We start from the raw sequence: 6857 nt of genomic DNA on the forward strand, positions 1-6857 counted from the left end.
TCACAGAGACAGCCACAGTCCTTAACCCCTGGCCAAGGTGACAGCAGTTTGGAAAGCATGGCATGCAGAGCACCAACATGGAGACAGTTGAGTAAGTCCAGAATTGCTCATTTTGGCAGTGACATGTAACAAAATCAGCAGTTTGGTAGTGCAGTAGTTTACTGGGTGTTGCTGTGGCACCAGGGTATTGCCTAGATCGACTTTCACCCACCTATGTAGTTAGTTACTATTGGAGGGGGACTTGTAGGCCACCCTGTGCCACCTTTCCTCTGCTAGAGAGGATTTCTGGGCTTCTCTTACACCTTTTTCTGATCCTTTTCTGCCACACAAGAAAAAAATGAGGAAAAGGAGGATTTTCCTGAGTACTCCTTATGTCAAGGCAGTGTCTGGGAGCAGTCAGTTGTCTTTGGTTTCACCACTGCTGCTGTTCCCAGTCTGTACTGACTTCACATCCTGAGTAATGTGGTACTTTGGGCTCATGGCATCACTTGCTGAGCCTCCTGATGGCAGAAAGCCCACCTCCCTGTTGCACCACCTCCGTGGTGCCACTGGAGCCATGACCCAGCTGCTGCTCGCTTGTTCCCCATGGGAAGCACAGGCCTGGCTTTCCTGCTCTTTGTTCCCTGTGTGGAACAGGTGTCCTATACCCAGAAAGGCTCATTGCAGTTGTTCACCACAGTTGTGTTTGTTTTGCTTCAGCTGCCCCTGGTTCTGATCATGTCTGACTTTGGCTATGAGGGTGTTATCAAAAATTGGTTTGAATGTCACCCCCTTGGGCACTGAATCAGGGACAGAGGCTGCTGCCATGTACAGAGAACAGTCCATTTGCATCCTTCCTCAAGCACCCTCATGACAGAACACCTTCAGAAACCACAGGGATATTGCAGAGCAGTTGAATAGCTCCTGGCATGAAACATGGACATGCTTGGTGTGACATTTTGCCAAGAGTGGATTGGCATTTCATAGAACGACTCACTGCAGGTACTTACACACTCTGTTGGGCATGAATGCTTGGCCAGACAATACATTTTGCCTTGGAGGAGCCGGCACAAAGCACCGATGCGCCAGCACCTGTGGGAGCAGATGGCTTGCCTGTTTTCCACCAGACATTAAGGCTCCAAATCCACAGCACATCTCTTTCTCAGATTCACAGAAAGCTGCAGAGGAACTGTCTCCTGTCAAATTTCTCCTCTTGCCTGATGGGACCAGCTCCAAACTCAGCTACTCACATTGCATTGTTCATTTTTGAAAACTTATGCTCTAGAATTTAAAATCAAAGGCTGAAAGTGGTGGAGAAAACCCAAGGAAACCATAGCATGTGTGACTAAAAGTGAGGTGAGAATCAGTGGTCCTTGAGGCCTAAATCCTTTTCTGTGAATCATCAGGGACGTGAATACAGACCCCATTAGTGGGCAGCAAGGTAACAGGGTGTGCATGGGTGGTCCAGCAATACTGAATCTGAGAACTCTAATAGCAGAACCTTCCTTGACTTTCTGAAATCCAAGACAGTCTGTCACACATGATAACACAGAAAGTGTGCTGAGTGACCATTTCCAGCTCCAAAAGGAATTTTCTCTGACCTTCTGACAGCAACCTGCCATGTCACCTCTCCAGCTCAAAAAAATGAGAGAGAAGTTCCCTAACTCAGTAGACAGCTCAGGTTTAAATTTAGTAGCTACTTTTAGAAAATACCTCAGGATTCTTGGACAGGCAGCTTTGTGCAAGCACTCTGGCTATCACTGCTGTCTCCTCAGGGATGAGAAAAGGCTATACTAAATACGATAAGAATAGCAACAGAGGACTGATACTGCTCTTGTGTGCAGGATGGGTGAAATGAATGTCATCTTCCTCTTATTTGCTTTTATAAATAATATCCCTTTCTCTTTTTTTTTCCTTAGGAGTGTTGATTTTCACCTTAAATAAAACGGGCAAGATGTCATCAGAGAAGTCCAGCTATTAAAATGAGCTGGTAAGAAGTTCCATGCTCTTATTTCCTGACAACCAAAAGGATTTTGGATTTTATGCATAATAAAATTCTGGTCCACAATAGCAAGAAGATTACTTATATTCTATATGTTTGTTTATGTGGCATTAGGTAATTATGCTTTCAAGAAGCACTTTCCTGTACAAAATCACACAGAATTCCTAGAGAAGAACTTCTAAAGAGAAATATGATTTTACCTTCATAAATAGGTAAGATAAATTTGCCATTTAGCGGATCCTTGCCGAGCCATGCAGGAACACTGTGGGTGTTTGGAATTCACTCCTATTGTCCCTAGGCTGAATTGCTTTGAAAAAGGTCACATGAGGAGGAAAGGAAGTTTTGACTTTCACATGCCTGTTTATTGCTAAGGAAACCACTTCCTTGGTATTCACATATTCAGCATGTCTCCAGTTTTGGTGCTCTGACAAATGACATTGTGCTGCTGCATCAAGTAACAAAGAAGGGTGGAGAAGACTATTAGACAACTTGATGTGTTTGAAACACCAGTACAGCTTTTGTAGGACTGTCAAACTTCAAGTAGGCTTTGTGAGAGTAAGCAGGGTCTTTTGTGAGCTGCAGATGGGATACCTGGAGTTTGGAAATGGAAAAAAAGGATCTGGCCTACACTTCAGCAAGCTCAGGTGTAGTTTGGAAGTTTTCCTGGTCTGTAGCAACAGCAATATTCTTACACCTCTGTGGATACCCAGAGAAAAAATTTCTAATACCAGTACACCTGTGTTATTCTCTCTGTAGGATGTATTTCAGCTTTCAAGTACATAATTGCCTTTTCTTTGGCATTTGTATATCAGGAACTGAGTATCCGTGGTATGTGGTGATTTCAAAAGTACTTAGATTTGAACTTTGGGTATGTAGAACTTTTCCCATTTTTCTGTTTTCTTATGCAAGAAATTAGAAAGAGTGACAAGTGTCTCCTGGTCAGGACTGAAAATCTCTACAAATATGGGGATTTTTGTCAAGAGGACTGAAGCAACATGTTTTTGAATTTTTTTTTTGTATAAATCTCAATCTGACATGAGGAAAATTTATCATAATTAGGCTTATTTCTACTCTGAGAAAAAAAGTCTGGAATGCCTCAGGATACAAGTGGGCTTTACTGTAAATATACGATAGCTACTGACATTACTGGGAACAAGTGTGAGGCATGCACAAATCACAGGAACTGAACAGCTAAAGCCCTGCTCAATTTACTGAGAGGCTACTGAGCTTCTGATATGTCAAGATCTATTTGTCTAAATGTTATCTGTAAAGACAACATAATGTAGTGAACTGAGCCTGGGACTCAGGAAGCCAGAAATCAATACTCTAATCTTGGCCCTACCTCAGATGCATTTGGTAGCTCCAGAGTAGTTGCTTAATCTCCCTGCATGCTCGCCAGAGATAAAACAGTTCAAATATAATAAACTCCACTGAATTGCTGTGCTGATCAGTTCACAGCTTCTGTATACTTCTTTGAATTGTTATATAAATCTTACCATTACATGCAGGACTTCTGGAGGTTTGTCTCCAGGAAAATACCAAGTATCTTTGGATTTGAAAATTCAGGTCTGCTTTCTAGCAGATGTCCTTGCCCCATAGAAGCTTGAAGCCTGGCCTGGTGGCAGCCCAGAAGGTACAATGGCATCTGGCATGATACCATCTCTCCCCCCCTGCTTTTTCAGATGTTTTCTCCCAGAGAGCATCCTCATTTTCAGTATGACCATACCAGAATAGACCATACCTTGACAGAAGTTATTTGCTTAATGCAGAAATAACAGAGAGAAGGACCTATGGCCTGTTTATTTAGGCATTAAGACTAGAAAATAGTTGTGATTTCCCCTGGGTTAAAATACTTGAAAACCTGCTACTCATTTGCCCCAGTATAGTAATTTCTGAGTGATCATCTTACTGGAGGCTTAGCTGAGCTATACTTGTGTCTGAGGATCTCAGAATGGTTAGCTGAGGTTAAATAAAAGATAACAATACCTTCTTCAGCTTTTAAGAAATAAAACCAACGAAACAAGTAAAGAAATTAACTAACCAATGACACAAATTACCTTCTGTAATGTAGGAATAAAGAGATGTACTGGCTGTATCTCTCTTCCATGCAAGAAATTAGTTCCACCTACAGAGGACAAGAGCACCCGTATTCTAGCAAATGGTGCACTTTTACAGCCAAAATGAACAGGTTTATGAATTGTACTTGAAACTACAAGTTTTTTAGATTTTGACATTTCTAAGGAAAAGCAAGTGCTAAAACAATCAGGTCTACATTTACTGGCATATATATTTGTTTTACAGCCATTACTACTTGCAGAAGGGGGCTGAGCACCTCCAACACCCTAGGTTCTGTCTCCTGTCATAGTCAGCCCTCATGATGCTGTTCAAACACGCAGGCTTTGGCTGGTAGGTGGTAGTTACACCCAAACCTCGGCAAGGTTTTGTCCAGCAAAAGCTGGGAATATTTGCAGTGTTCAGCGGTGAGGCAGCGGGGAAGGCAGCGCATGGGGGCGATGCGCTCAGGCAGCCGGGTTGCTAAGCACACAGCCTGCTATGCCGCTAAGCAGGCAGCACCCGGCAGAGCCATTAAGTCTGCAAGAGGCTGAGTATTTAATAAGCTGCATGCTACTGTGCATTTACATAGCTTAAGTTGTAGTAAAGCCCTAGCAGGAAAGGGTCAAAAGTGCAGGGCTGGAGGGCTAAAGCCCACGCAGACCGCATCGTAACCTATCCTGTCCTCAGCGGAAAAGAACTTAGGGAGGAACCACACGAAAACAGCCTCATTCCAAGCAAGGAGAACTTTAAAGGCCAAAAGGCAAGAATTTAAAAAATGTAAATTTAAAAAATAATTGAAGTTATAGCACATGTGACCAGGTCTGGCAAAACTCAATTATACAGAGGTTGCAGGGTATCTGCGTGCCCCCAGTAAACCAAGTGTAAGGAGTGCGGTGGACAGGAAAATGAGATTCCCGTCCTTTGTGGTTTACACATCTAAAACAAAATGACTCTTTGCTCACCCTGTGCGCTCTTAAGACTCTTTCATGTGAATCATTTGACACTTATTTATTTCTCAATATGCATATTTAACTATTTCCCTGGGCACCATCTTTACCCTGAAACTTCTATAGACCAGAGTCCTGTTCCAGGCAGTGACTCCCTACAGCAGGTTCTGTGTCCTCTCTCTTCTCTCCCTCATTAGCAAAGGCTGTTTCAATACAGAGCTACTGACTTTGGACAGGAGAGCCCATGTCTGATTTCACTTCCTTTAGCATAATCACAGACTTCAGTGACCGTGCTTTTTGCTTTTCATTTACACTGACGTAACTGAGATTGAAATCTGTCCCACAGCAAATATTTATCAGAGCATATCAAAGGAAAAGCAGACCAGAAGAGAAACAAGCACAACAGTGAGTGCCATTAAACTTTGCCAAGTTAGATTTCAAAGTCAGTGAAAACCACCCCAGAGACAAAGAACTAAAATGTAGGACAAAGTAGAGCACTGAAAAAAAATAAGTTACAAAATGCTGGTGTCCTACAGAGCAAGTTTTGATTACTTGCAACTTGCAAAAATTATGAAGCAAAACCTACACAGAACTAACAATATGTGCACGAAGTCAGTGGTCACCACCCTGGTGCTTTTGTTAACATCTTTGCTTTAATATGTAGACCCATCGCAGCTATCTGTGCATGTCAGAGACCCTTTCTACAGAGTACTAAGAAAGCAACAGGACAACATCCACAACTGGCTTTCTAAATGATATAAAATAACAGGATGCCCCACTTTAATTAGATAATTAAAACTGTTTCTGCTTTGCTAGATGCCAAGGACACCCAGTTTCTTGGCAACAAACCTCTAATTTTCTTTCTTTGATATCCAGGTCACAGCCATTTGGATTAGAGGCTCATTTCCAGCAGCAGTGCACAGCAGGGGCACACAGCTTCCTGTCCTGCTGTTGGTATCCCCCCTAAGTTCAACATCTTGCAACTACATTTATAAAAGCTGCTAAATGTTACAGCCCTTAAAAAGGGTGGTTTCTCAATGTTCACAAAGGTCAGACAACATGTAAGCATATTAAAATATTAGGGAGTCCCGTGCAACACCAGCAACCTCTTACATCATGTGCAACAAAGTCTCACTCTGTTCTAGCTAAAGAACATAACCGAAAGGGCTAAAGCAAGAGAGAGAGAGGAAAACTTCCATCCCCAGCTCTCAAGCTTCTTTGAAAATAGGTCTACCACATCCCTGAGCATTTGCTGCCATTCCCCCTTATGAGGGAGAGGAACACTATCCTATAAGAGGTCTACCTGCTATCTAGATCAGGTGAGGAAATCACATACCTCTACTGAGTGTCGGTCAGCTACCTGGAAGAGAAGCATATAGCCCTGAATGCCTAGACTGGTGCTTTGCCTGAGCTGACATCCTTTGAACTGTGGAGCAAACTACAGCCTGAAGATTATCAAATGCCATCAATCCATATGTAAGGCACAGGTAGTCATTCCCAGTCCCACATGAACTGGAAAGGTATAACTGATAGCTGAATATTTTTAGCTTTTTCATATATTCATAGCTTTTTACATTTTTATTTATTGCTATATGGTTTCTAGTACTTTTCTTGCTGTTTCTCACATTTTAGAATAGTAACCTAGCTCTTTCTAACACATTCTTGAAATTCTGTTTAGTCTTATTCTTAGGAAGAAATTTCTAACAAGAATATCTGGTTCTCCACCAGAAATTAAGAGACATAACAAATACCCCTGTACCAACTCCAAGGGGCTGATTAAGGGTCAGTTACTGGGGCAACTGATCTCCTACTGGATGTACCTGCTAGATATACTCATTAATTAACCTTATAACAAATTGTAGCAATCCTTTATC

Source organism: Zonotrichia leucophrys, chromosome 3 (genome assembly GCF_028769735.1).
Source record: "Zonotrichia leucophrys gambelii isolate GWCS_2022_RI chromosome 3, RI_Zleu_2.0, whole genome shotgun sequence".
Lineage (NCBI taxonomy): Eukaryota > Metazoa > Chordata > Aves > Passeriformes > Passerellidae > Zonotrichia > Zonotrichia leucophrys.